General features: G+C 46.3%; 1 protein-coding gene across 3 annotated transcripts in view; it reads right to left on the bottom strand.

Moving 5' to 3' along the window:
* Positions 1–26,193, bottom strand: part of MXD4 (MAX dimerization protein 4) — a 317,759-nt gene that overhangs the window by 34,649 nt on the left and 256,917 nt on the right. The window lies entirely within an intron of this gene.

The raw sequence follows: 26,193 nt of genomic DNA, 5'->3' as shown, positions 1-26,193 counted from the left end.
AAGTGGCAGTTATGTCTACACACCAGACGAAGCGCCGGGGCAGTCCCACCACCAACCAACAAGAGGCACTAGGTTCATGGCACCGGGACACAACCCGGGGAAATTAGAAGGCCCGCACCCGGCTGGGGCATCCAGTCCCAGGGTTTAATTGCGCTCACCCGCCCACACGGCGGCCGGCAATAGGAAATATCTTGCATGTAGGCCCATTAGTGAAACTAAAAAAACAGCTGTCTCACATCGAACGTACACAATAGCGATCCCACAGGGAGTGCGCCCACTATCTGGTGAAGAGGGGGCACCTGCATCTCACCTCAAAACTCCCAAGGAGGGCCACCCCCTTAATACAGCTCCATCCATTCGGTGAGGAATGGTGTTTTGATAGCGTTAGGCATCAGCAATGGCAGGGCAGCAATAATGAGTCTTAATCAGAGGCAGTGTGCAGTATATTTCCAGGCCATGGTCGGGCCATACACAGCCTAGTGGAAAGAGTGTCCACGGCAAAAAACCCCATCGCTCTCACGCTCGTCCACCAGGGCGCAGATCCTCAAGCAGCAGCCACTGCCTGAGCTGTCTTCAGCCTCCAGGTTCGGTGGGATACTTGCTGCCACAGCCTCAGCTCACTAGTGCCTCCTGTCGCCACCGATCGTTTTGGGCGCACGGATTGTGCCCGCACACTCTGATGGGGACAGCACAGGTACCTACCCACGGTCCATGGGCAGAGATGAGGTTGGATTGTCCCGTTTGTAGGCTGAAGTGGCAGGTGCAGTCCCAGAGCTTCACGCTAGGCCGACATCTTTGACGCCAGTGTTGCCTTTGTCACCCAGAAAACATTTCAAATTAAATGTAAGTACCAGATAGCTGCTAATCAGTGATTATGAAAAGGGTAACTATCAACTGACATATCTTTTATTATCAGCATAACTATTCTATATTTTACGGTTTGCTTATACAGAATGTATTTGGTTCATTAGTTTCTGATGCAAATGGACTAAGTAGCACTATATCAAGCTGACTAAAACACTCCTAAAACATGTCTCCATTGTGACAACATTAATAATGTATTTTACAATTCAGGTCTGAAAGCACACTTTCTGGAACATTTGTTTTCTCTCTAAAGAACTTAGCACACTGCCAAAATGCCACTGCTTTGTGTAGATCAAATAGTCTGTCATCCTGTAGAGACATAACATTGTAGAAGACTAGTAATTAGTCTTAAGAAAGTAATTACGTACCCAATTGTTCCTACATCTGCATGAAACTAGAAACATTTTTATAGATGAATTATAGGTTCAAGACCATGTACAGTATTGAGAATTATACAACAGCTTTGAAATTTGCTACTGGCATAGTAACTGTTGCATGATTTCTGAGGGTGCGTATTTTTTTGCAAAAGCACTTCAGAACGCTTTTCATTAATCTCCAAGTGATAAGAAAAGGTAATAAAGGTACGGAAGAGCATCATGGTGACATACAAGATGGTATGGACAAGGGCTGAAAGTACTGATCGAAAGATTTCTAGTCGACATTCTAGTGATGTCAACAGAAAGCAGTAGCAATTTACGTTGATAAAATATAGATGAAGAAAAAGGGAGGGTCTAATCTATTGAGGATCACGATTGTTATTTGGTGATGGATAGCCAACTATCGTAAGCCTCCAATTGGCTCATGAAATGTCTGGCTAATTCTACATGTGGGAAGGATTCCCTAGCTGATAGGAGTTCTTTCACTCAGTGGGTCCACAGGCAACACAGGAAAGGCGCGTCATCAAACGGCTTTATGAAATCTAAGAAATATTCCTTGCTGCATTAGATGCTGTGACACAAAGTTTTCATGGGATAAATATAGCCAATGTATATGTTTGTAGCATTCTGGTCTGTGCACCCCGTGGGGAGGAAACATTCTTCCATTGTTTCTAAGGTGCCCCAGGTACAAGCATATGGGTGATCACCACTCTCAGTGGCTTGGTGGTCTATGACCTGTGTGGCCACTGTGCTCATAATAGAAAGGGATATTTAAAAAGTTAGCCTGTCTGCCACTTCAACTGCAGACTACTGAACAAATAGCAGGGGTCTTTCCACATCCACCTCCATGAGTAAGCACCAGAAACAAGCTGTGTTCGTTGGGCAGCAGAGAAGTTCACTTCCAAGACACTCAAAGATACAAGAGCTCCTCCAGGACATTCGGCCCAAATATTAATGTATGTCTGAATTACATAATAACATTTTATTCATCAATAACATGAACGTTGAATAAACTGTAACTGTTTTGGGGATGGTGTTTGATTTCAGAGCCAACGACCACAATACACATTTGACACAACTACTAACACCATCATGCATACAACAAAGGTCAAAGACATATAGAGGGCTAAGCATTTGCCACTGGAACTGAACATCAAAGTCAAGCTATACTTACAACTGCGTCTGCACCTATACTGCATTTTAGACACAGTGCCTGGCAACACCAATTGCACAACACTGTTCCAAGCGACATAGTTGTCTAAACAATTGTCACTTCAATAGGGCACCCATTTTGACACCCTCTCACCAATCTACACATTATCTACATTGAAGACATTTATTTAAATTGACCACACTTTTATACATATCGAAGGTCATCCTAATCACACAATGGCAAAATTATTTGATATAACCCACCACAACTGCTAAGCTCCACTAGGAAGGTTTCTATCAACCACCTAAGAATTGGAAAGGCCACCTCACTCACTTGTTGTGGCATGTTTTATCATCAGTGACCTACCCATGTAAGTGTAGGTGGATACCCTGTTGGTGGACTCAACAGATGGTCTGGAATTCTTAATAAACAGTACTGGATGAGAGCAGGGATCCACATAATTTCTTAAAAATATCTTGGGGTATACCCAGGAGAATTTCTCTTATAATGATTGGGTATCCTAGATATGGTTAAAAACGTATAAATCTTGGATATTTGATAAAATACAATGAATCATTCATCCAATTCAGAACATTTTTAGGCATTCTATATCACACCACAGGGTTGACGGCCTTCACTAGGGCTACAGAAAAACCTGCCTATTCTAATATCCAATTCATGCATAGCAGTAAGGTATTGTACTCTCATACCTGAATGTTTGTTTCTAGATAATACCCTTCATTTGGGTCAGCTTTGTGCCATTGAGATCTAGAGACAGCACCTCCCTGTAGTCACACATTCATCAAGAATCTACAGATGAATAAGGGATGAGAGGGTTACTGCCGGCACACAAACCTTGACGAGTGTGTGACTAAACAAAGATGCCCCCCTTCCATGTCCATGGCACAAAGCTAACCCAAATGAACGGTATTATCAAAAACAAAAATGTGTCAGGTATGGGCAGGTATAGGAGTACAATACCTTACTACTTTGCATTAATTGATGGTTAGAATAGGCAGGAGTTACTGCTGACCTGTCGAACGCTGTCCCCCCTGTAGGGCGATACAGAGGCCGAAATATATTGGGTATATGAGTTGGATGGATGATTCCTCACATTTCATCAAACATTCACCACATCTAAGGTACCCTAAATAAAAGAAAAATTCTCCTTGGTATAACCTCAGATACAGTTCTAATCTAGGGTTTCTCTTTCTTCTTGCGTGGGTTCCATTGTGCCGGGAAACCTCCGGGTAGCTGCGCACCTTAGAAATTTAATAATAATAATAATAATAATATCTGTATGATTGTATCTGGATCCCTGCTCGTATCCAGTACTATTTATCAAGAACTCCCAGTTATCGGATAGGTCCACAAAGGTAGTGGCTATCCCCTTGGCATGGATGATAGGTCACATATGATGGATCATAGCAGAAGTTGGTGAGGTTACCTTTCCAATGCTTTTTGGATTTCTGTCTTCTTAGGTAGTTGATAGAATCTATTAACCTCCCTAGTAGACGTAAGCAGTTGAAGTGTGTTTATATTTTATAGGGAGGCTGTGCATAGGTCCTAATCTTCTCTGACTCTCCCTTTGTGGATACACACAAAAATGATTTCCAACATAACAGCCACCTGAACCTGAGAAATGAATTACCGTACACCACAGCAGACTGGAAAACAGCAATGCCCTTTGGCAAATGCATCCATGCACACAATGCCTTGCAGAAATTCATATTATGATCTTCACTGCCACTCTCCAATATGATCCATCACTAAATATTATTTCAACCGTGCAAATTTTCCAATATGGCTCGCCTATAATCATTAAGACTGGAATCCTATCAAAGGTTCTAGTTAAATGTCTAACGTAAAATACAAAATAACAATAACAGGAGACCAATCAAAAATGAATGAAAAAAGAATAAAGACAATAATAGGAACACTTTTGTTAAAACAAAACTGCAAGTAACTTTCTAACAAGTGATACCCCTACACAAATTAACAAAAATGTAAAACATTTTAATAAGACAATAATTAGGACAAAAACAACAATGGCACTCAATAAGTTACACAAACAACCATAAAGACAATACACTGTGTAAACAAAAGACATTGCTGAGGAATTGTCGAAGTTACAGTCTGTCTTTATTTTTTCCAACAACCTGTGAAAGTGTTAAAGTCATTCAGACAATGACATTGTTAAGACACCAGGGGGCTTATTACAGCATTACCCTTGGGGTACAAAGGGAATGTGCGCCCTCTCTGTGCACCCGGGGACACTTTGGTATTACAGAAGGTGTTTGCAGACTATGAGGCGGCCCTTTCTGTAATACAGACAGCGCTAGCGCACATGTATCACCAGTGCTATCATTAGAGGGTGTTCCCTCATTTGCATGGGGACGTGGCACCATGGAAACAAGGAGCTCACTGTGCCTCAGTGCCCACGCAGTATTATGAATGTGGGTTCAGAGGTAACCATGCCTTTAGGAGGCGCACTGAAAGTGCGCCACATAAAGATGGTACGCTTTCAGTGCACCTCCGAAAAGCAGAACTCTGGAGGGAGCAAGGGGGCCCTAGGAAGCCCTAGTCAACCCTTTACAGGCGGCTGTTCTCTCCCCACTTTGAAGTGCAGGCAGGTCGCTGCTTGCACAGCGAAACACGGAGATACTTTGAAGCCGCTCCGTAGTTCATTTGAATGCGCTGTCCCCAGGGAAGCACGAGTTGGTGCCTACCCTATTGGCACTGCATTCACGATAATAATGTGCACTTTCCCTGCTTGCGCACAGCGCACCTATAAAGGTGTGGAGTGGCACAAACAGGGAAAGTGTGCCATATATGTAATACAGCCCCTAATGCTGCATCAGATTAGGATAAGTGCCTTGTTATCTTTATTTCAAGGTCAAATAATAATGATAACAAAACAATGTATTCTAAATTGACGTGTTTTTACCTTCTTTTCTCACATTGAATTTCTAGTGCATCGAACTAAGTTTACTTGTGACACCTGTGGGTGTGCCAGCAAACTTTGTAGAGCTAAGCCAGCGTTTTAGTTTAGCAATAATGACATAACTTTTACTGGCTTGCTCTCACCTCTGCTTCCATCAATTGCACTGTCATGTTCTTTAGGATAGTCCTTTCATATATACCCCATTTTACATACATTGTCCCAGCCACACGACAAGAACGATTCTAAACAGGTGCCCTTTTACCTAGTAGCTTGCTCCTGTCTTTTCGACACCAGGCTCTCGGTACTCTATCATAATCCCTGTACCTGATGCACATAAACCTGTCCTCAGGCACGGTATAATGATTCTGTATAAGGGTCACCATTTTTTTCATCCTTGAATAACAGCTAGCTGTGCATGATCGCATTTGTTTGAAAAAACATTCATGATTGTTTCCAAAACATTTAGGATTGTTTTCAAAACATATCGATTCTAGAAGACACCAAAGAGTGACCACCCTTGTATAAAATACCCTTTTTCCGCCCTAAAAATCAGAGGAGAATTCCTTCCAAGCTGACATGTGTCCTGCATGCGGAATCTTTGACACGGAGCCGCGGCCGCGCCGCTGGCATGCCGAAGGCGTGCCTAAGGCAAGCACGTCTGCACCCGTCCACACCTGGACCGCGCCCAGCACCAGAACCCCCGGCCCCCGCACCAGCCATGAAGACCGCCTCCGTTACGACGCTAGCACCCTCATCGCTCTCGACCCAGGTCGGACCCCCATCTGCTGCAGGGCCACCCCGATGCGCACCCACGGTCCCTTCGCCTGCCAGAACTGCAGCTTCTACTGCATCGAAGACGCAGAGACTCCCGTCACAACAGAACACAACCAGCTCCGATGCATCCTGATCAACACCCGCTCCGCACGCAAACACGCCGTTGAGCTCTGGGACCTACTTTACACCACATCACCAGACGTCGCCTTCCTGACCGAGACCTGGATGAACGAAGCCTCCTCTCCAGACATCGCCATAGCCATCCCCGACGGATACAAGATCGCCCGCAGAGACTGCACCAATGGAGTCGGAGGAGGAATCGCCATCATCCACAAGAAGACCATCAGGGTCTCAACAAACACCGATGACACTCTCAGCACCACCGTGCACATGCACTTCCAGATCCACACGGACCCCAAGACCACCCTAAAAGGCACCCTCGTATACAGACCACCCGGACCCCAACCACAATTCTGCGACGCCATTGCCGACATCATCAGCACGCATGCACGCACTGACCTCCACCATCTACATCCTCCTTGGAGACCTGAACTTCCATCTGGAGAACAACGACAGCAAATCCTCCACCCTGATAGACAACATCGCCAACCTCGGACTGGAACAGCTAGTCACGACGCCGACCCACATCGCCGGACACACGCTCGCCACCATCTTCTCCTCAAGCCCCCACGTCTCCTTCAGCCACGTCTCCGAGCCCACCTGGACCGACCACCACTGCATCCACTTCACCTTTCGGAAATCCGTCGCACATCACCGCACCCTACAAATTCCCCGCCGCTGCTGGGGCAAAATCACCGAAGTACAACTATAGACAAACCTCGCACTCAACCCACCGACCAACCCCTCCAACCCCGAAGATGGTGTGCGCACCCTCAGACGATGTATGGACGACTGGGCCAACACCTTAGCCCCGCTGAAAAAACAAACCCTCAAAGACACCAGCAAGAGAGCCAAATGGTTCACCCCGGAACTCCTAGCGTCAAAGCGCACCTGCTGGAAGTTGGAAAACATATGTCACAGCGAGAAGTCGCCGAGCAGCCACGCACCCCACAAAGACACCATCCGCAACCACCACCTCCTCATCAGGACCGCCAAGAAAACCTCCTTCAAAGACCGCCTCGACAACAACGCATACAACAGCAAGGAGCTCTTCAACGTCGTGAAGGAACTCTCCAACCCCAGCTCCAACACCAATGACATCCCGCCGTCGCAAGCCCTGTGTGACTCCCTCGCCACCTTTTTCCACCGCAAGATCGCTGACATCCACTACAGCTTCAACCCCCGGTCGACCCTAACAGGCCCCAACACGCACACTCCACCGACCACGACCCCCTGACAACCTGAGCCAACGTGAGCATGATGGACACAATCAAGACCATGGGCACAATCCACTTCGGCTCGCCGTCTGACACTTTTCCTTTTTTAAATTATTTTTTTATTGACAGCACAAGCAATCATTCGTTACAGAAATAAAGCACTTTCAAATAAGTTATAGTACATACAATTCCTTAAAGACTTAATCGAATAGCAATAGACTAGGAATATACAATAGGTCAGAAAAAAATACATCATTTTTGTTTTAAAGAATCATCAAGTGTGCTCGCAGCTAGCTTCAAAAACCAAAAAGTCATTCAACTGAATAGGGATTCCTCAATATTAGTAGCCAAGTTCATTGTTTTCCTAGCCGAAAAAAGACCTTAGTCGGCAAATATCATCCATCAGGTTTACTAAGCGACATAATCAGTTTAGTGCCAGACAATTAAAGTCTTGCTTGAAAAGAATGTAAGTCCAGATCCTTAAATAATAAAATGAAGAAATAGAAACTTTTCCAAAATCTTATATAACAAAGAAAAATCGTTCATTCGGTAGGAGGAAACAAAATATCCCATGTTTTGTTCACTTTCTTCAGGGATCGTTTCCCACGGAATTTTGCAGAGGAAAATTCCATATTGTGTATCTCATTTATCAAGAGCCACCATTCAGTTACCAGTGGTGGTTTATCTGAGATCCAAGCCCTAGCAATTATCAAGCTAGCACAGGAAATTAAAATAAACATTAAGTCTTTGTGAGCGGTGATATTTGGTTGTATTCCCAGAAATATCATCTCGGTAGTTAGTTTAGCGAAGATAATTTTTTTCAATTTCAACACATTTTCTACGTCATCCCAAAATTTTTGCAACACCGGGCATGAAAAAATTATATGTACTAAATCAGCAGCTAGTAAGTCACATTTTGTGCGTTCAGAAGATGCGTTATTCCCAGACCATTTATAAAAGTGAAGTGGCGTATAGTATAGCTGGCATACTGTTTTATACGATTGGAGTTTTAAGCTAGAAGAGTGGGTTAAAGAGTTACTGTTATGAAAAAAAGTAAATATGTTATGCGGGGAGATAAGCGTACCCAAATTAGTAGTCCATTTTTGTGCAAGTTTAATACAGTCATCAGGTTTGTGTTGACATAAACATTTATACCCTAAGCTAATTATATCTTTATTTGTTTCCCCGTAAATGCAGGTCCATATTTCTGAATCTAAAATTTCCTTTAATTTCATTTTATTCACGAAATAATCACGTATCTGTATATACTTAAATAGAGCATTTTCGGGGAGTTTATAGAGTATTCTTAGGGTATCAAATGTTAAAAAACCTGATGCACCGTATAGGTCACGGAGAGGATTTATACCGTGATTAGCCCATATTCTAACTATTGGGTCGCTAAAAATCTCAGGTAAGCCCGGGTTGTTCCACATTCTTAGCTTAGGGTGAAAGAACGTAGTTTTGTTGATAGCCATGATGATATTCCATATATGAACCGCGTCTTTAGCGGTCTTGAACTTGACTCGTTTGAAATAATTCGGGTCGTTGCTTCTAGCTAGAAATTGTACAGAATTTGCCCCAAGCATAAATTGGTGAAAAAAATAAGGATAGCTAGAAGAAAAAAGGCTGCGTATCCGACCCAAAAAAGAAGCGTAAAAGTAAAATTTAAAATCAGGGAATTCAAGGCCACCCTTACTAGCTGCTAATTTAAGAAAAGAAAGAGCTCTTCGGTTTTTCTTATAGCCCCAAATATAGCTGCCTAGAATACCATCCAGTTTTTTAAAGAATAGGTTGTTAATAAAAAGAGGGATGGACCTAAATAAATACAAAAATTTAGGTAGGATATTAATTTTTATAAGGTTGATTCGGCCAAGCAGATTTAAAGGAACCTTATGCCATTTTTTAAGAAGCCTTGTTGTATCTTTCAATAAAGTATCATAGTTTAGAGCCATAATTTCTTATAAATTAGATGTTATTTTAATACCTAAGTAGTTTGCTGTATGACATACCCCAGAGACTGGGGCTGGCAACTTGTAGTTAACAATGATTTGCGTTTTATTCAAATTTAGTTTGTATCCCGAAACCGAGCCAAATTCGTCAGCTTCCTTAACGATACCAGCTATGGTTTCCGGTACGTCAGTTGAATAAATTGCCAGATCGTCTGCGTACGCAGTAATTTTAAGAGAGTTATTGCCATAAATAAATGGCTTAATACATTCTTGAGTCAGAATCGCATTAATGAAAGGCTCCATTGAAAGAGCAAACAAAAGTGGTGATATGGGACACCCTTGGCGTGTACCTCTTAAAACCAGAAAAGTGTTAGAAATTAAATTGGCATATCCTATTTTTGCATTGGGGGAATCGTACAGTGCTTGAATCCCGGTTAAAAACTGTTTCCCAAAGCCCATCCTCCTTAGTATAGCCCAAAGATAATCCCACCCCACTCGGTCGAATGCTTTTTCTGCATCTAATAACACCATACCGAGTGGAGAGGAATTAGTAGTGGCAACGTCAAATGCAGTAATAGCAGTATTAACATGTGCTGTTGTGTATCTGCCCGTTACAAAACCGTGTTGGTGTTGACTTACTAATTTAGGCATTAGCGGGGCCAATCTCATGGCTAGTAACTTAGAATAAACCTTGGCATCGGCGTTTATCAAGCAGATGGGCCTGTAAGACCCACACTCTGAAGGTAACTTATCTTTTTTTAGAAAAAAGATAATTTTGGCAGTTTTCCAGGAGTTGGGGGCTTTGCCTGTATCTCCAATTTGATTAATCACTGAGCAAAGTGTAGGTAACAGTTCCTCACTGCAACATTTATAAATTTCAATTGGAAGTGTATCGTCACCGGCGGATTTCCCCGATGGGAGAGAAGAGATAGCCAATTGTAATTCGGAAAGTGAAAAATATCTTTCAAGTGGTTCCATTAAATCAGGTTCCCTATCTAATGTCCAATTCTTGATTATATAATTTTGCATGTTTTCTTCAGTAGGGGTAGATTCGGGTGTATAAAGGTTGCCATAGTATGTTACAAATTGATGTAATATCTGTTCCGGTTGGTTATAACTAACCCCATCTGCCCCTTTAATGTTTTTAATTAAAGAATTGGCCTTATCTTCAGCAACTTTATAAGCAAGAATCTTACCAACTCTGTCGCCGCTTTCATATTGCGACTGTTTACATTTATGTAATTTCAAACTAACTTTCTCTCTTAAAATTGTTTTAGTTTTGGATCGGAGAGTGTTCAATTTAAGTTCCAGTAAAGGTTTATTTTTTGAGATACGTCCCCCCAAGTTTTCTTGTCTCATAGCCTCAGCCAAATATTCTTCTAGTGACCGTATTCTAGAAGTCTTTTCCAAAATCTAATTTTTTCGTTCTTTGTTTTGTCTTATAATGTACTGCTGTGCGAACCCTCTAATGCTAGCTTTGCATGCATCCCATACATAAATGGGGTGAGCTGATTCTAAGTTAAATTCCAAGAATTCTTTGATATGTTTCTTCAATTGAGAAACAAATAAAGTGTCTGTTACCAAATATCTTGGAAAAGAAAATAACCTAGCAGCTGGATTAGTAGATAGAATATTAAACCGTAATATAATGGGATTGTGGTCCGAGGTTATTTTTGGACAAATCTCCATTTTGCAACCCTCTAAGACACGATCTGTCGTCCATGCCATGTCAATGCGGGAGCACATTTGGTGGGGAGCAGAGTAATATGTATATCCTGCAAGTTTCGGATATAGATTCCTCCAAGCATCTTTTAAGTTATGAATGCGCGATAACTCTAAAATAGCCGCCCTAGTTTTACGCATACGTTGTGAAGGACTCATCTTTGTCGTATCCGTGGCATAATTCCTGACACAGTTGAAGTCACCCATCATTATTATGTCCCCTTCCCAATCCAAAAGTTCAATATTAAGACGGTCAAAAACCCACGCATCGTCGATGTTTGATCCGTACAAGGCACATAATACATATTTTGAATTCATTAAATTAATTTGTACTAATGCCCATCTACCGGCTCTGTCTGCAGCAGTTCTAAGTACCTCAACCTTAAAAGTTTTCCTCTTAAGAATAGCGACCCCTCTAATTGGTGCATTCAAGGCAGTGCAGGTAATTAGTTCAAATCCACCTTGTTCCATCAGTTTACGGTCCTGAAAACGAATATGGGTCTCATTTAAAAATGCTAAATGAGGGTTATACATTTTCAGCTCTTCGAAAACTAGTTGTCTTTTGATTCTATTGTTAAGCCCGGAAACGTTCCATGCTAGGCAGTTTATTTGATACATTTAATCAATTTTAAACTCTGTAAACAGTACTCATTACGTTTATTCTTTAAATCATTATGTAAGTCTGTACATATGCTTGTGCTGTCAGTTTCTCCCTCATTTTCCCTTACCCTTCCCACCCCAACCATTCCCCCTTGAGCTTCCCCCCCTGCTCTAGAGGTCCCACCCCAAGTACCTAGCCAGAAGCCTCCCTCTATCTTCTGCTGCGCTGTAAGGGCAGTTAGCCAGGGAGGTCTCCCCGAGATCTCCCCCTCCATATTAAACTCGTATATAAGATCCCGAACCGACCCAACCAAAATAATAAGCTTTTATAATTAGCCTAAAAGAAAAAAGGGAGTTATTCACAACATATTGATTCTAGATTTCTGTAGGGTTAACTACCTATGTTTTAAAGTCCATTTTCGCCAAAAGTTGCTCTGCTTCGGTAACATTATTGTTGTTGGAAAGCTTTTATTCGATAAGAAAGATATCTTGAAAGCATACATACACATGAAACATATTTATAAAACAGTGCAATGTATGTTAGACATTTAAATGTTAAGACAGATAAAAGTGGGAATAGCCCAAGATAAATTAGCTAAAAATGAATTAAATTGAAACTGAGAGTCTCTTGCAACGAATCAACCATGAATGTTTTAAAAACTTAGAAACACCACAAACTATTAAAGGGGCGGAATCAGTCATTAGAATCCGTAGTGCGACCAAATGCCTACGTGTTCCCAGGCGTTTAAAAAGAGGTTTGAGCCAATGTCTCCTAGGTTTAATATAGTCTGGGCACTCAAAAAATATATGTGCTACAGTTTCTAGCCTAGATGGGCAAAAAGCACAGAAGGGCGTTCAATGTGCACCATTCCATTTTGATACAAAGGCCCCAATCGGAAGGGTGCCTACCCTGAATTTATAGTACAAGGACCTATCAGCTGGCAGGGAGATTAGGTCCAAAAAGGGTTCAAAAACATTATTAAGAAAGTAGGTATGCCCTGCATTTATAACTTTGAGACGGGCGGGTTCTTAAAGATATACTGTGGCCCCCCTGGACTTGAAAGAGTCTATTAGTTTCCGAAGCCCCCATCTTTTGTCCACGGTAGCCTTACTGAGATCTGATTTGGCAAAAAAAAGTGACATTATCACAGGTCACTGGTGTATTCGGTCGAGCTTTAATTGAGATTGTCTACCTTAGCAGGTAGTTGCCAAAATAAGCGAGAATAGGTCGAGGGTATTTGCTCTCTGTATTTTTAGAAATGATCGGTAGTCTATGTACCCGTTCAAGCTGGCAGTCCCAGTCCCAATCCCCAAGGTCTGGAAAAGTCTTTTGAAATAGTCGGACCAAATAGGCCTTTGCGTCAGAGCCTTCAGACCCTTCGGGGATTTCGAAAATTCTCAAATTCTGGCGTCGCTGTCGGTTCTCAAGATCCTCGACTTTATTCTTCAAGATCTCTATATCTTCTTTATGAACTTCTGTTGAGGCCGTGGTAGTGGCCAATGTTTCTTCAACATCAAACCCCCTTTTCTGTAGCTCTTCAAAATCTTTAGTGACTCCACTTAACTTACTGGTGACTTCCTGTAAACAATTATGTATCTTACAGTTGTCTTCCTTTAGTTGGCGGAAGTGTTGCTGAGACTCTTTATGATGTACCATTAAGGTTTTCATGATTAGATCCAGAGAGGAAGAAGAAGTTTCAGTTGGGGTAGGAGAGAAAATGAGAGGTGTAGCGGGTGTAGCCATTGTCGATGATATGTCCGGTAGTGCCATTGCCTCTTTACAAGGGTTAGTAGATGTAAAGAAAATGTCTCTCTGGCTAGGTGTGGCACACCCGTCTAATCCAACGTGGAGCCTAGCAGGTGTGAGATCCGGTGAGACCACAGTAATAGAAGCAGAGTTGGATATTGGGCCCAGAGTTAGATCTGAACATGGTACACCCCCTTTACTAGGAGAGGTCTTAGAGGTATAGTCTTGTAAATTATCACCTTCTAGGGAGTGGTTTCTTGGTAGAGCAATAGATAGCTTTTGTGAACCCCCCTTAACCTGCATCCACTTAAGTAAAGGGTTTTGATCTCTAATTATGTTCCCTCCTGTAGCTCCTGTAGCTGTTGATATTAGAGTTGTAAGCAGTGTTACTGTGTCTTTACTCTTCCCCTTCTTAGCTCTAACTTTTCCTTTCCCCTTTTCTTGACAGCAGAGGATTTCTCCCTTCTTGTTTGAGCTCGGGCGATCTCAGATCTATCTTCCCCTTCCTCTACTCCTTCCACATATTCCTCGTACTCATCATTAGAGTTGTTTTCCTGTAATGAGTTAGCCTCAAAGTTAGCCTCAGTGTTGGCTATATCAATATCGGAACCTATCTCTTCCAGAGTTGTATTCGGTGGCGGCACCAGAGCTTGGGCTTGAGCTTGTGTTTGTACCTCTGATTCAACCCCTCTGTTCGGAGCCGCCTGCTCAATTAAAGTGTTCGCCGTGGATCGCACATCCGCGTCCGCGTCCACTCCTTTATTTGAATTGTTCTCCGCGGGTGAGTTAAAGTCAATCTCCCCACTCGTTGTTACATCATTATTTAGTTCCCCTTGCAGAGTAGTTTTATTAGTAGAGTTAATGTTCTTCTTGTTTTTATGAACAACCTTGTCAGCAGAAAGGTCATCTTCTTTGATTTTAATTTTTAGTTTCGACAAAGTTACTTTCTCCTTTGCATACTGATTATTAGGGGGGAAATTAGGGGGGAGATTAAGCTGTGGCTTACCGGCTTGATCCTCAGGTTGGCTGAAGCGAGGCGTTCGGGCGACCACTGCAGGTGAGATAGGTCTGAGCAGCTGTACTTTCCCGTCATCCGCTCCTCTCCTCTGCTCTTCTGACCCTTCCTTCAAGGGGGTGCCTTTCAGCAGAGCCTTATTATACCTCGTATTTTTGGGAGCCATGGGAGCCATAAGAGCCATAAGAATAGTCCTTCACGCCCGTTTCATCCTGTGTGTTGGCAGTAGATCAGCCCAAGCCTGTACCGCTAGATTCGTCAGTACAGAATGCAGAATGCAGGTGCAAATGCAAATGATGCAAGACGGTGCTCCTCGCATTACAACACCACCAATTATCATTGAAAGGCCCGGTAGACCTGATATAGTTATTGTTATTATTATATTTCTCGCTGAGTAGCCGAGTAGCAGAAGTAGCTTTTCACTGTGGGGGCATTCAGCACTGTGTGAAAAGTCAAAATAAACTTTATAGAAAAGAAAATGCCCAAGCCCGCACAGGGACCACAAGGGAACCGCAGCTGAAGTAATCCGAGCCGCGCTGTTCTCCGCTGCTCTCCGCTGCTCTCCGCTCCTCGCTCTCGCCTCACCTCGCCTCGCCTGGGTACCGCCCTCGCTGCAATCCGTCCAGCCGAGCCCAGCTGAGCACAGCAGAGCCGAGCCGAGCCAAGCGGTGGTGAGCACCAAACAAACAAGCGGTCCGGGTAAGTAAAGCGAAAGGGTCTCGGTCTGGGTCTGCATCAGCCGTTAGCCGTAAGCCATGAAAACATTAGCAGTTAACCGCTTTCTTTCTCCTGTTCTATACTAATCTGCAGTCGGGTTAACAGGTCGTTATCTTTCTCGTTCGCTCCTCACATCTCAAGGGAGATCTCGGTGGAGCAGCCTCGCTGCTGCGGCTTCAATCCGCCATCTTGCCAACGTCTGACACTTTTCCAAACCACATCTTCAACAAAGCCGGCAGCTCCATCGCACCCCACATGTGCAACATCATCAACCTCTCCTTTGAGACTGCACCGTTCCCTGAGTGCTGGAAACACGCCGAGAACAACGCCCTACTGAAGAAACCCAAGGCGGACCCGAGCGAACTCAAACACTTCAGGCCCATCTCCCTGCTTCCGTTCCCAGCTAAGGTCATCGAGAAGATAGTCAACATCCAGCTCACTCGCTACCGCGAAGACAACAGCATCCTGGACCCCTCCCAGTCAGGATTCTGCAGCAACCACAGCACCGAGACCGCCCTCATTGCCGCCACAGACGACATTAGGATCCTACTGGACAACGGCGAGACGGCAGCCCTCATCCTTCTGGACCCCTCCGCCGCCTTTGACACCGCCTGCCACCGCACCCTACGCACACGTCTCCACGACGCAGGGATCCGAGACAAGGCCCTCGACTGGACCTCCTCCTTCCTCTCTGGCAGAACCCTGAGAGTCCGCCTCCCCCTGTTCCGATCCGAAGTCTCAGAGATCATCTGCAGCGTCCCGCAGGGATCCGCCCTCAGCCCGACACTGTTCAACATCTACATGGCGCCCCTCGCATGCATCGCGACTTCAACATAATCTCCTACGCCGAAGACACGCAACTGATCCTCTCCCTCACCAAGGACCCCATCACCGCCAAATCCAACCTCCACCAGGGAATGAAGGCCGTCGCCGAATGGATGGAGGATAGCCGTCTTAAGCTGAACACAGACAAGACGGAGATCCTCATCCTTTGGCCCAACCCCTCAGCATGGGACGACTCCTGGTGGCCCGCATCACTAGGGACACCCCCGCACCCACCACCATGCACGCAACCTGGGAGTCATCCTCGACTCGAAACTCACCATGACCAAACAAGTCAGCGCTGTCTCCTCCGCCTCCTTCTACACCCTTCGTATGCTCCGCAAGATCTACAGATGGATCCCGACAGACACAAGGAAAACAGTCACCCAGGCCCTAGTCAGCAGCAGACTCAACTACAGAAAGGCCCTCTACGCCCGGGTGCCCCGACCAAGGTTATCAACAGACTGCAAAGAATCCAGAATACCTCTGCATGCCTGATCCTCGACGTCCCGCACCGTGACCACTTCACCCCCCACCTGAGGAACCTGCACTGGCTCCCTGTGGATAAAAGAATCTCCTTCAAGCTCCTGATCCATGCACACAAGGCACTCCACAGGACCGGCCCAGCCTAACTCAACAGTTCACTCTCCTACGTACCCAACAGGAAACTCTGCTCCGCAGACCTATCCCTGGCTACCGTCCCATGCGTCCGTAGAACCACAGCCGGAGGCAGATCCTTCTCCCACCGCGCCGCCAAGACCTGGAACACCCTCCCTCTTATCCTACGACAAACCGAAGACCTTCTAACCTTCAGGAGACAACTCAAGACCTGGCTATTCGACCAGTAGCAACAGCACCCCCCCACCTCCCCCCCCAGCGCCTTGGAACCCTCGCGGCTATGTAGTGCGCTCTACAAATTATTTGAGTTGATTGATTAATCCCCGAAGCAGAGACGGGGTCCTTCGTTCTCCACCATCAGCCGAGGGGGCTGGTCCTCCCCTAGGGGTTTCCTGGCTCGAGATACCCATAGCTACACGCATATACATGCACACATACAGATCTAGGCTAGTTACATTTAGGCAAATTACTTAGGTTGAGATTTTAGTGCTACTGTTTCTATCTGAACTGCTTATGTTATTTTATCAGAACTATGGTAGATATGTATATACTATTCACCAGTGCTTTAAATGGGAAAAAATAGTGCAGGTACTCTTTAAAATGTGGTGAGTGGGCGGGGCTAGGGGCGGGGCTTAAGGCAAGAAATGCGAAGTGTATTGGCTTATATACTAGTTGCACTACAGACAAGAACTGTCTTTCCATAAACAAATCAGGTTAATTTGTTATACAAAATGAAAGGCAAACTGTGATAGTTTAACCCTTACTTTGTAATATTTCTCTCACAAAAACACACAAGCAGGTAAACAGACACACATAGGCAGACACTCACACAAAAGAATCAGGTGGGATTAAAGCCCTTTTAACCTCTCATGGTTTTCTCATTGCGCTGTCAGTGGGCTGCCTCGATTCCTTGCAACACATCATGACTGCGAACACCCGGAGATCATGCAAATGAGCCCATGCTGAATAGTTCAGTAGGGGCTCAGCTCAGGACTATTCAAGTGATTTGGTTGAACAAAGAGATAGCTGGGCTACTAATACTAGAGGCCAATGCCTCTACCCTCCATGAGTACCGGTACTCTCCACGGCCGTAGAGAAGTGCCCGTTTTCAGGATGATAAAAATAAGAAGTGCCGGTACTCAGTACCGGCGAGTACCTGCCCATTTTAAGCACTGCTATTCACGATATTGGCACTAGCAATCTCTTTTATATGCTTCTGTCTCCTGATTGTCGCAGCACATATGTTTTAAACAAGGCTGTAGCTGGACCAATAAATACTTCCTAATCGCCAACCTGTGTATTTTCTGAGCATACGCAAGCAGGAGTGTCTGAGCGAAACGTACTGCACTGTTTTCCACGATCCCTGTGGAATCAGGGTTGTCATGTTCAGTGGTTGCCAGAAACTACCTACACCAATGTAAGATATAGGGGGGTGGTAGTGGCATTGTAGAGCCAGCTGGTCTAACTGCTGACATATCCTATGGTGGTGTCCGGAAGCGGTCGGGACACCAAGCCCTCAGTGTAGGTCATCCAAAACGAGCACAACAAAGGAGACATCCATTGTGTGCAGCTCACACAGGTGGGGTTCAGCTGACTCCAGCACCCACCAGCCAATATATGCTCACACACTTCACATAACACTGGAATCCTACGACCATGTGCTAGACATGAAGGACAGGTCATAAAGTTAAAAGGGACTGAACTGGTCTTCAAGAGAGGGGAGCCAGTTTTCAGCCAACTTTACAGGGAGTCCTAGAAAGGCTTGTGCCCCTGAATAGACACACACTACCACACCTTGTGCTCACGACATAGCCTGGATTGAGTGGACAGTGATCACTCTCACTTTGAAAGAGATACAAATTTGGTGCCCCTTTGACATCAAAGCTATTCTCTGATGTTGATTAAAGCAGTAAAATAGAGACCCTCTTGTGGCCTTAAATTATTTCAAGATAGCTGTGAAAAAACAGGATTGTCTAGAAATTGTTCAAGGTCAGGGTTGACAAGGTGCACGGAGCCATGCAAAGAATTTTGTTTCAACACCTTGTAAATAGGTATGAATGTACATCTTGCTGCATGATGCCTTATATCTTTTAATGTGAATGGACAATGAAATATGGTGTAGCATAATAATACTCTGAGACTAGTGCTGAATTCCCTTCAACAAAGAGTCACTTGTCAGGATTTGACAGCTGCATTAAACTCATATTTTAAAGTTCTTGCTTGGGAGGGTTAGGCTACCAGTGTCATGTTACTAAAATGATATGCAGACATGTAAATATGAAGAGTTTCTGCTTTGTTCTTTGGTGCTACTGGGTTGCACTTAGAGAAAAGCACATGGTTAGGGTTGGAACACATATAAAGTAATATAGAAGGAGTAGTTTCTTACCTGTAACTCCAGTTCTGTAATAGGGGTATTTCTATTATAGTCATAATCTAGTGAATAGTCCCGCCCATGTGCGGGGACCCCGGAGCAATCAAAAATAATCTCTTAAACTGTCTTCTTTGCAGTCCTGCATAGACACTTAAGAGAAAATCAAAGATAAATAATGCAGCCTACAACTACAAGGCTACACTGGCCAGCACTTCATAGTGAAGTGAAAAGGATAGACAAATAAAATCAAATTTTACACATATTGCCAAGTTTCACGCATAGAGATACTTCCCTTCACCAAAATCCTTGAAATGATAGAGAGGAAGGGTTGGACAGACAAGCCCCCATAGGCTGCCATTATGTGTCTGGAAAAGGGATACCGTGCCTTTAAGGAACTCTCCAGAGACCCTCAGTATCCCAGGATGCACAGCCAAAGTCCTTTTACTTTCAGTTCTTTTTGAAGGCGTATAAAGCAAAGCCTGTAGCATACAGTACATTATCATTTTCTCCACCAGGGAGGAGGGCGGGCGCTTATGACTATAACAGAGATACCCCTACTACAGAACTGGAGTTACAGGTAAGAAACTACTCCTTCTGTAGTAGGGGATCTCTGTGTATAGTCATAATCTAGTGAATAGAATGGCAATCCCATCCCAACAAACCAATCCGGCGATGGAGGAAAAAGACAACACCACTACTGTGCAAACCGATTTCTCAGCGAAGCCTGCCCTACCTGAGCATCTGCCCTGGCATCAGAGTCCAGACAGTAGTGTTTAGCAAAGGTATGGACCGAATTCCAAGTGGCACCCCTGCAGATGTCTGCAATGGGAACATTACGTAGAAAAGCCGTTGTAGCTGCCTTGCCACTAGTAGAATGAGCCTTAGGCTTACCCCCTAAGGTCTTGTTAGCTTTCTGATAACATAACTGGATACATGACTTAATCCACCTCAAGATGGACTGTTTTGAGGTGGCAAGCCCAGTCCTGACCGACCCATAATTGACAAACAATTGGTCTTATCCAAGTAGAATTTCAACACCCTTCTGAAATCCAGGGAATGAAGAGACCTTTCCGCTGGAGTGGAAGGATTTTGGAAAAACGTAGGCAAAGTTATAGTCCGATTGACATGAAAATCAGAAATCACCTTAGGAAGGAACTTAGGGTGAGTACGTATCACAACCTTAGCAGCATGAAATACAGTATAACGTTCTTGGCAACACAATGCCTGAATCTCACTCACCCTGCGGGCCGATGTAATAGCCACGAGGAAAGCCGCCTTCCGTGATAAGTGCTGTAGTGAAGCCTTATGAATAGGTTCAAAAGGTTCCTTCATCGACCTGGACAGCACCACATTCAGCTCCCATGAAGGCGAAGGACGCAGAACAGGAGGAAACACTTTCTTCAATCCTTCCAAAAAAATCTTTAATCACAGGAATCTGGAAGAAGGATGTCTGTGAAGGGCATTTCCTATACGCAGTCAATGCTGCGAGGTGAACCTTAATAGAATGAATCTTCCTTGCAGGTCGTCGGATCATAGTTCTTGGAAGTGCACCAGATGCAGAACCTCTTCCACTTGTAGGCATAGGAAGTCCTACTGGAAGGTCGCTTAGCCTTCTTGAGTATATCCATGCAATCGTCAGGCAGATTCAGGTGTCCATATTGCACTATCTCAGGAGCTATGCCGCCAAACTCAACGAGGAGAGGTTGGGGTGCACCATGTGCCCCCCGAACTTCGAGAGAAGGTCCGGCCGACACGGTAGCCGCAGGTGGGGAAGAAGAGATCTGTGAAGCAGGTCCGTGAACCACCCCTGTCGGGGCCACTCCGGAGCAATGAGGATCATCCGTGCTGTGGACTGAGACAGCTTGATGGGTACCGCCGGAATCAGGAGAATGGGTGGAAAAGCGTACAGAAAGCTGTTCGACCAGCTGATCCATAGCGCGTTCCCCAGAGTCCCTGGAGGCGAAGTCTCAGCATTTTCTGTTTTCGGCGGTGGCGAACAGATCTACGTCTGGAGTGCCCCACCTGTCAAAGATGTTTCCTAGCACCTCGTCGTTTAGGACCCACTCGTGGTTTTCTTGCACCAGCCTGCTGAGGGCGTCCGCCTGAGCATTCTGCACACCTAGCAGATGGGTAGCCATTATCGTCAGTCCTCTGGCTAGCAGCCAGTGCCAGATCGCCTGCGCTTCTTGTAACAGTGTGCTCGATTTCGAGCCCCCCTGCTTGTTGAGGTAATACATTGTGGTCGTATTGTCCGTCTGTACAAGCAAGGAGTTGGTCTGGATGGATGGATGAAAGGCCTTCAGTGCCAAGTGAACAGCTCTGAGTTCCAGGAAATTGATGTGATACGTGGATTACGCCGGTACCACGTTCCCTGGATCTGTAGATGGTCTGAATGCGCTCCCCAGCCGTGGAGAGAAGCATCCGTGACGATAGTCTGAATGGGAATGTCCTTGTGGAATGGAACCCCCTTGAGAAGATTCTTTGCGGAGCACCACCATCTCAGGGACTGTTGAGCGTGAAGGGACAGACGGATGCTGTCGTCCCTGCTCCCCCGCTTCTGGTCCCACTGATCCTCCAGACATTCCTGCAGCGACCTCATATGAAGGCGTGCGTGAGACGTGAAGAAAATGCAAGAGGTCATCGACCCCAGTAGAGAAGACACCGTCCTCACTGTCGTAGATGGAACAGCTATGAGAGCCCGAGCCTTCCGAAGGATCGATAAGCGTCTCTCCTCCGAAGGAGACACGCTTGCTGAAAGAGTATCAATGGAGGCTCCCAAGTACTGTAGGCACTGGACAGGAGTCGGAACAGACTTGGACATGTTTATGTGCAACACCAGCTGGTTCAACAGAACGGCCGTCCTGTTGAAGTGCAATTGCGCTTCCTGGAAGGTGGAGGCTTTGATCAACCAATCGTCCAGGTATGAGTAGACAAACACCTTGTTCTTTCTCAGGTGCACTGCCACCACTGCCATGCATTCTGAAAAAGTCATGGGTGCAGACTTCAGTCCAAACGGCAGTACGGTGTACTGATAGTGATTGGTGCCGACTAGAAAGCGCAGGAATTTCCTGTGTTTCAGTGCAATGGGCACATAGAAGTACGCATCCTGTAGATCTATTGCGCAAAGCCAGTCGCCTCTTTGCAGTTGAGGATAAATCTGGTGCAAAGACAGCATGCGAAACTTTCCCCAGCGAATCCATTTGTTTGCTTGTCGCAAATCCAGAATGGGCCTGAACTCGTTCTTGTCCTTCTTGCGCACCAGAAAGAACCGTGAGTAAAGCCCCTTTCCCCTTTGAGACAAAGGGACGTCTTCTATCGCCCTTTTCCTTAACAGGGTATCGGCCTCCGCTTGGAGCTCGCTCAGCTGGAACTGCGAGCGAACCCGTGGAATTGCTGGAGGAGGGCTGACAAAACGAAGACTGTATCCATTGCAAACAATATTCAGCCCCCTCTTGTCCTGAGTAATATTTCTCCACTCTGCCAGGTAATTTTGTATGCTTCCCCCCACCGGAGCGTAAAACGGACGAGGGGGAAGTAGCACCTCAGGGCTTAGACACGGCCGGGCCCTTGTTCGCCGAGGAGGACTGCTGGCCACCTCTGCCCCTCTGACACTTTTGGAAAGGCTGCCGCTGGTACTGCTGCTGTTGTTCTTGCTGCTGGCCAGCTTGACGACCTTGTCCTCGCTTGTAAATGTACAGGAATTTATATAGCGCAAATCACCGAGCGGTTTCTAAGCGCTTGCTTAGGGAACCCGTCCTGGTATTCCCCTGTGAGATAACCCCGGTAGGGTATCCGCAAGGTGAAAGCCAGGCATCCCGCCGTGAGGGGCCGTTGTGGAGATTAAGCAAGCTATTGCCCAGAGTCGCAGAGTGTGAACCCGTGAATCGAGTAGGCACCGGAGCGAGAATTGTCGAGTCCATGGACATTTTTAGGACTCAAGACCCCGCCGAGCCGGGAATTGAACCCTGGTCCGTGGCTGACGTCTGCTTCCAGGTCTGCCTCCTCTAACCAGTGAGCCACACTTCTCGCTTCTGGGAACCATACCTCCTCTGGAACGGGCAGAAGGACTTCCGGTGTTCCTTTGGTTTCTCCAAACCAACGGCCTTCAATGTCTCTACTTCTTCCTTCATGCGGGCCATCTCCTCATCCGCATGCGTCCAGAGGCGCAACTAGAATCAGAATTCGGGGGCGGTAGGGGGGTTGGGGGGGGGGGGGGGCAAGAAAAAATTTCGGGCGGGGTGGGGCCTGAATCTTTAGGCAATTGGCAGAGTCGAGCTACAGGGGCTTTAAGAAGGGGTGAAACAACAACAAAGCCCCATTAACATGCACAAGGTCTTTTAAAGACTTGTGAAGTGCTCGGGTGCGGCTGTGAGCAGGCCCGGGAAGTGTCTCATCCCGGGCTGCCACACACGAGGGGGGGGGGGGGGGGGGGGGAGTGGGTGAAGCCCTTTGAGGCCAATGGATGTTGCGCGCCTGCATGTGTCCCGAAGAGAGTCGATCCAGAGAATGGCAAATTTGCAACTCTCTGTTGCACCTCTGGTTTTAGAGAGGTAAGGCGCAACCAGGAATTGCGTCTTAAATTAATGCCATGGCAATAACAATGCGCCGCCAGGAGAGAGGCATCCGCCGCAGAGCGGATGACTTGATTGGAGACCATCATGCCCTCGTTCAATATCTCCTGGAAGTCTTCCCTCCTATCCCTCGGGAGGAGCTCAATAAACTGTTGCAGAGACTCCCACAAGGAGCGGTCATAGCGACCCAAGAGCGCCAAGGCAGTCGCTGCTTTCATCAAGGTGGCAGCTGTACCGCAAACCTTCCGCCCTGCTGAGTCCATCTGACGGCTCTCCTTGTCCGGAGACACCGTAGAAGAGGGAGAAGTAGCATGCTGTTTCTTGGCTGCTGTCACGATGACAGAATCCGGTACAGGATCTGACCTCAAGAACGCCGGATCAGAATCCGAGGGCCTGTACTTCTTTTGCAGCCGTGATGGAGCTGTCTTCACAGAGCCCGGGGTCAAAAACAGCTCCATGGCTGGTTCCTCCAGTCCTGGCACCAAGGGCAACAACGGGCGAGAGAGATGCCGTTTGTGGAAAGTCTCAAAGATCACAGAGGTAGATGGAGTGGGTACCGTCAATGTGATCCCTGACTTCGCTGCCCCCCTCAGCTGCACCTCCTGAAACGTCACAATGTCGTCCACAGGTGACACTCTCGTAGCAGGGGAATCTGATAACGTTGGAGAGTACCTCCGGTCACTTGAGGAGTCCGTGTAACGGGACCGTGACCTGTCCCTCCGATGGCGATCACGGGACCTTGTGGAGGAGCGATGTCTACTTTGAGTGCGATCCCTCCCTCTAGACCTAGATCTCCTGGGTCTCGCCGGAGCCGCCGATTTTGGAGGAGGCGGAAGCGGAGGAGTCGGAGCCAGAACCCCAGGCCGAGGTTGTGGAGGCCGGGGAGGCAGTGGAAGAGGAGGCAGAGGTGGTGTAGAAGGCGGTGGAAGTGGAGTAGGAGGAGGAGGAATCGTTGCTGGAGGAGGAGCAGGATGCGGAGGAGGCATCCTCGGAGGCAGTGGTGGAGGCGTAGGCGTCCTGGGCCTAGAAGGTGAGTAGATCCGTGAATACTCCGATTCCGATGACCTCACCAATCTCCTCTTCTTCTGAGCAGGCCTCGCAGAAGATGTTCTGGTGGCAGACCTCTTTGTGGCAGAGTGCCGGCGCCGTCGCGACCGGGAACTCGTCGATGAAGACGACAGACCGACCACTGAGGCAGGGGACACTGTCCTGGGCCTTGAGCGCCTCCTCGACGTCGATTTTTCTTTCTTCGACGTCGACCTCTTCGACTTTCTACTTCTTAGCGCCGATCTTCTAGACGTCGATGAACTTCTTGACGTCGAATGTCTTCTCCTCGACGTCGACTTGCTTCTTCTTGACGTCGACCGTCGTGTCGACGTTGACGGCGAACGGCGGTGCAGCCTTGAGGGCGAGCGCCATTGCCTCCTGGACTCATCTCGACGTCGATGGTGTGTCGACGCTGGTGAAGTCCTCAACGTCGACCTCGTCCGAGGTCTCGACGTCCTGCCCCTTCGACATCGAACAGCGATGCCGCTTGGACCCAGAGCCCTGGGTCGACGGGGAGCAAATGGCGGTCATACCTCTCGACGCAGACGTCGAAGCTATCGGCGTCGACAGGATCGGTGCTTTTTCTGTGACTTTTCTAGACTGGGGAGCCCCCCAGAGGCCGAAGCAAGGGCAGAGGACGATCACTAAGTCCCTCCATACCTGTTTCCTGATGTCTTCTCTGCTTCAGGCCTTGGAGATGAATCTTCTCCCTGTCACGCAGGGTCCTCCTGGAGAAAGAGTGACAGATATCAAAGGGGTCAGGGACATGGGTGGAAGGGAGACAGAGTATGCATACTCTGTGGGGGTCAGATTTGGCCTTCTTCCTATCACACTCAGGGCACTTGTCGAATAAAGCTGGCATTTTCGACAAAAAGAGGTGGTAAAACTGGTTAAAAAACACAGCAAAAGAAGGAGGAAGTCCCCAGACATCGAGTGAAACACTCATAACACTGGAAAAGTGTCAAAAATTGAAGAAATACCCAAAAAGGGAGAGCTCAATGCTCCAGGGTCCTGCTAGCAGGAGCCGGAAAAAAGAACTGAAAGTAAAAGGACTTTGGCTGTGCATCCTGGGATACCGAGGGTCTCTGGAGAGTTCCTTTAAGGCACGGTATCCCTTTTCCAGACACATAATGGCAGCCTATGGGGGCTTGTCTGTCCAACCCTTCCTCTCTATCATTTCAAGAATTTTGGTGAAGGGAAGTTTCTCTATGGGTGAAAATTGGCAATATGTGTAAAATTTGATTTTATTTGGCTATCCTTTTCACTTCACTATGAAGTGCTAGCCAGTGTAGCCTTGTAGTTGTAGGCTGCATTATTTGTCTTTGATTTTCTCTTAAGTGTCTATGCAGGACTGCAAAGAAGACAGCTTAATAGATTATTTTTGATTGCTCCGGGGTCCCCGCACATGGGCGGGACTATTCACTAGATTATGACTATACACAGAGATCCCCTACTACAGAAAGGTAAATATACACATTTTTGCTTTAGTACATTTATATGTAATGCTTATATCAATCATTCATGTCATTTCTGATTCATACCTCTATATACGGGGTCGCCTAAGG

This window comes from Lissotriton helveticus, chromosome 2_2 (assembly GCF_964261635.1).
Source record: "Lissotriton helveticus chromosome 2_2, aLisHel1.1, whole genome shotgun sequence".
NCBI classification, from domain to species: Eukaryota; Metazoa; Chordata; class Amphibia; order Caudata; family Salamandridae; genus Lissotriton; species Lissotriton helveticus.
The sequence above is the reverse complement of the archived record's forward strand: the minus strand, read 5'-3'. Positions and strand labels throughout refer to the sequence as shown.